We start from the raw sequence: 5,322 nt of genomic DNA on the forward strand, positions 1-5,322 counted from the left end.
GAAAGAGAGGTCCTGTGAATAAGTGGTGCGAGGGGTCAGTGCAGAAGAAACTAGCCTGTCCCCCAGTAAAGGGGAAGGCTGATTCCAATAAAAAAGCCCGCTGCAGGGCAGAGGGGAGGCAGGCCATGTGCCCAGTACACAAAGACAGCCGAGGAATGGGTAAAAAGATCAAGTACACAGTAGAAGAAAAGGCGATCATCTTCCCATCTCTTCAGTAGGCTGTGGAGAGGTGGTGAGCAGTCAAGAGGAACCAGGGCAGCTGGGTATTGTTATTAGTGCCCACAGACTAAACAGGTATGTCAAATAAACTTTCTTCTGACCAAAGCAAAATAGCCATTGCTTTCTTATAAAAAAAGAAGGCTGATACCGATGCCAGACAGACTGATCTGACACGGGTATTCTAACACAGCAGACTGTTTCTTTGTTTTATGCTCTGCCAGAGCATGAACATGCAGAGCTATTTTCAAAAGTCAGAACAAACTTTAAAATTACCCTTGGATTTTATCCTGCCCCAACTTCACTATATGACAAACTTAAACTGAGGAAAACCAGGACTAGAAAAGGATGGGAACAAAGGGGAAAACATTAAATTCCAGTATAATTTGCAAAAAGCCTGGAGGAATAGCATCAAGATAGCTGTCGTAGATGTGACTTCATGATGCTGGAAAAGACCATTTCCCACTACTGATGCTTTTCCCCCCAACTCATTCACTCATCATCCCATTTCACCTCATTTTTATGTCAATTTCTGCAAATCTAATTACCCTGGTCCAAAGCGTTAAAATACCTACATATGAAATCGCCATGTTTATTTCAAGGAACATATATATAATCATACAGTAATTGTTATAATTTAGAAGGTAAGTCTTTATCTTGCTACAGATTGAGTTAAAACTACAAGCTTGTAAATCTGTGTACACTTAAAACACGCTTACACTACAATGTAATCAAAGCATTTGCTGTCATCCAGTCTGTTACAATTTTAATCCACATTCATCTAAACTAGCAGCATTACCTTTGCCAAGAAAACCACCCAGAACTTTAGTATAACATAGAATATAGATATACAAGAAGCAACTACGCATTTCCAAACAATCCCATATGTGTCCTGCAACAAAAGGAACCTTCCCCTTGAATAAAATGCTGGCATTTTTCTATTTGTTTTTGGAGGGTGAGGCAGGAGCCCTAGCATCTCTTATCCCAGCAGTTGTTGCATTTGATCCATATGTAAGAAGTTACCAATACATCTCCATGAATCTACAAACCACCCTTTTATCATTGAAGACCTCAGTGTGTAGCTGAAAATCCTGACAAGTATTTCAGCCTATCGCCTGCTCTCAGGACTCTGAAGAGCAGAAAGGACTGCGATAATCTGTGGCTATTCCATAACAGTATCGCTTAGAATAACCTAAGTATCAAGCCAAAGCACACACTATTTACTGCAATGAATGACTCAAAATCCCTTGGGATAGGGTGGGTCAATGGAGTAACCATTCCCCTCTGTGCAACCAGCCAGGCAGGAAAACTGCATAACATCAGGGCTGCACAGTTCCACCACAACCACCAGCGCACTGTACGGTGGGAGACAGAAGTGGAGAAGTGCAATGACAAAACAAGCCTGGAAATAAATAAGTGTTCCTTTTCTTTTCTGCAGTCAGTAGGGACTGGGAGAAACCTATCCTCAAACAGCCTCTTTTTAAAGATACATCCATGCTTCTGCCAAATAAAGATACAGAAATAGGATCTAGGATATAGTCGGGAGAGTGCTGAAACTTCTTCAACAAGTAAACAGTATCTGCTTTTTGCCAAGATTATACGCTAAATAACAGAAAAATTAAGATATTTCAGCTGTGGCTAGGAGGTGGTGGTGGTAGTCCCCTTGGTTTTCAGGCTGAAATGCCACATCTGTTCTCTACCTTTTTGGCTCAATACAGGCATTGCCAAGGTTCTGCTAAAAGTGGAGCTTGTCTTTTATTTGGTGGCAACAGGAGAATATAGAGAAAGCAATTAAAGGAAATACTAAGTGAGAGGACTGAGGCAAGATGAAAAAAAGAAGAAATCAGACGCTGAAGAGGACATGGAAGAGCAGCAGTAATTTGTAATGAAACAACAGAATGGACAAAGAAGATGAGGAAGAAGAACAGAGTGCAGTACAGCAAGATGGCCCAAGACCTACTAACAAACATGCTATTTGATAACTGCCACTAATATTTATTAAATAAATTATACCTACAAAAATAACACCTGACATACCTTAAGAATGCCAGTAAAATTTGTTCGGCAATGCGCAACAGCTGCTTTTCCTTATGCTTTCCCAGCCATAAGTTGTTTTTAAAACATACATATATCTAGATAGGCTACTGGACTTTCTAATTAGAGAAATTAACAGAACTCCCTTTTCCTTGCAGATGAAAGGCCTACAAGGCTTGAGAGTGAGAATTAATATTCATATTTTTCCTTAGTTTGAGAAACAAGCTAACTCGCAAGCAATGAAGCACCGGTTAGGTTGCATGTAGCAAGCCAAATTAAGTTAACAAACTGTGAGCATCTCCTAATAATAGGAAAACCACTGGCTTCCTTAACTACTAATTTTTGTCTATATTTTACATGCTTATTTTTAGCTATGGCTTTTCAAAGGTGAAGCCTTTTTTTGTAGAGGTGTTCAGATGTCCTTCATAGATTCCAGCTATATGCTTTCCACTAAATAAGGAAGCTATCACTCTGTTCACTGAAAACTAGCTTTGCACAACTTAGAAACACAAAAGAACTAGCACAAAGTTGCACATCTCCTTTTTTCAGTATACCCTCTCCTACAGCTAATATTCAGTATTAAAGATTATGTTAGCACAGTATAGCATTTAGATATTTCAGGTAAGCCATAATAATAATCTGATATTTCTGTTCAATTTTATAATTAGATAGAACTTGCCCTATTTCCCCACTAAACATTTCAGAACCATCCTTTTAACTGTTTAAAAAAGACTATATACCTCTAAAGTGCAACTGATATTTCAAAGTACAGTTATGATTGGAATCCATTACAAAACGAACGTTAAGTACTTCAGGACTTCTTTAGAGATTAACTTAAACCACACAAGAACTTAACATGAAACCCAGTAATTTTCAATTAAAGGAGTAAATGCTTTCTTGTTCTGCATGAATATAAGCTATTCGTGTTTTCTATTCTACTGGCCTTAATTCATCCTATTTCCTCATACATTTCAGGTCTAAGTAATTTTTCAATTTGCCTTTAATAAGCCTGTCATTATTTGAAGCCTAATCCCTTGATTTGTGCTTACATGAGAGAGAAGCAATATTCAAATGTGAACTATAAATTAACAGTTTGAGTCTTGTATGGTTTTAATGTTCACAAGGATACTTACTAGTAAAGCTTAGCTGATACAGAAAACTTGCCAAAACAGTTATAGGTCCCCAGTATAGGTCATCCGCAGAGGAAACAAAAACAGTAATTTCACAAGTAGCTTCATTAATCTCATAGTCCCTGAATTTAAGTCATTTTTAACAGAGAACATCCTCTAGAAAGAATTTCCAAACAGTATGAAGAATCTTCAAGGCATTCAAAATGCTGAAGAACCAAAAAAAAAAATATCTAGACAATTCACAGTACTGAAGGCCAAGTTTAATCCATTAAATAGCCTAAAGGCATTTCTATTTGCTACTTGGTAGCTTTCTACCAGTACTTCAATTATGATGTGAAGGAATCAGTCAGGTATTAGCTGAAAGCTACTTTATACCCTGAATTTCCTTTCTCTCCCTCTCCCCCACAGTTGACCCTTCCTTCAGCCCTGCTAATATAGTACTAAAAGTTTTTGCCAATTAAGGTAAGGTTTAAAAAGTAGGTCTCCAGGATGAGGTAGGACCGTCAGCAAAATGAGATGCTTGTAACATTCTGGACATTAAAACAACCGTTACCTTAATTTCTCTGTGCTTTGTGGCAATTAATAAATTAATTAAGAATTTCCTGGAAGATAAGCACTGAATCAGCCCTTACCATCTTCACTGTTCATTAAAAGCAGTACAAGAGGGACATATTCTCCTGCTGAGATTTGCTCCCCAACAACACTACCATTACCATCAGTACAAGTGGTATCCAAAATTCTCCAATGGGTATTCTGCTCTAAACAGCTGCTGTCCGTCACAAACTTTTACTGATCCTCCAGATGCAGCTTCACTCTCACATACTCCACGCTTGCTCAGCACCTCTTAAAATTCCCTCCTTTAGTGCTTCCTTTCCCTATCCTTCCAGTTGCTGATAAACCTGTTTCATACTTTGAAATGAAGAAAAAAAAATAATCCTATATTCATAGCTAACTGGCATGTCTTTTCTAGGACACAGTTAGCTACTACATTGTGCCCACAGGTGCAATGTTTCTCAAACATACCAAGCAGAAATTCAAATTTTAAGTGGGAAGCTGAGATTCTACGGAAAACTGTGAAGCTTACCAAAATGTGCCATTATGGCATTTGCCAAATTCCGCTTGCATCCAAATTTGACTCTGAAGTTGCAACAAAAATAAAGTTCTAAATTCAAGGGACAGCAAAGCTACAGCAGTCAAACGAGGAAGATTAAAAGTGTTACTAAGTTTCACTTATTGATTTACCCTAATTGGGGCCTTACAACTTCAATGGAAGAAGTTTATTATGCAAATATATTATGAAAAACAACTGTGAGCACAACATTAGTGTGGTGTTTGTACCCCAAAAAGCAACTTCAAAAAGTTAATCAGATACGGGAAAATTACTTAACTCTTCTGAGTAGATAAACTTGTGTTGCCCTTAAACATCAGATCATACATAAGTACAAATTCTGAAACACAGACGACAACCTTTACCCACAAGCTAGCACTAAAACTCTGCTAAAGATGCAAGTTGCAGCGTGCTGTAGGCCACAGCACCAAAGCGAAGGGTCCATGTGTTAAACTCCTAGTTTGGTTCCCCTCACCTATTCCAGGAACGACGGGGAAGATGTTTTGAAAGGACACAGGGATGAGGTGCCAGCACTTAACACCCACGAAGCACCAGGGGCCGAGCCTGCCCCGGCCCGTGGGCCATGAGGAGCGAGCCCGTGAGGCAGCCGGGCCCCCTCCGGGGGTTGGAGGGGCTCAACCCCCGCGACGGCCCCGGCACTGCCGGGGCCCGAGGTCCCTCCCCGCCTCGCACCCGTTTCCAAGGCGGCACGGAGGATCTTCCCCCCTCCCCCGGAGCCAGCCGGGGAGGAGACGCAGCGAGGAGCAGCTGCCCAAGGAGAGACGCGGAGCCCAGCGGGTCCCCCGGGACGGGCCCGGGCGAGGCACGCTGGCT

General features: G+C 40.5%; 1 protein-coding gene across 1 annotated transcript in view; it reads right to left on the reverse strand.

Annotated features, from left to right (window-relative positions):
• PLBD1 (phospholipase B domain containing 1) overlaps positions 1 to 5,322 on the reverse strand; it is a 41,674-nt gene that overhangs the window by 35,606 nt on the left and 746 nt on the right. The gene's annotated exons all lie outside the window — the stretch shown is intronic.

Source organism: Charadrius vociferus, unplaced genomic scaffold, assembly GCF_000708025.1.
Source record: "Charadrius vociferus isolate BGI_N301 unplaced genomic scaffold, ASM70802v2 scaffold251, whole genome shotgun sequence".
NCBI lineage: Eukaryota > Metazoa > Chordata > Aves > Charadriiformes > Charadriidae > Charadrius > Charadrius vociferus.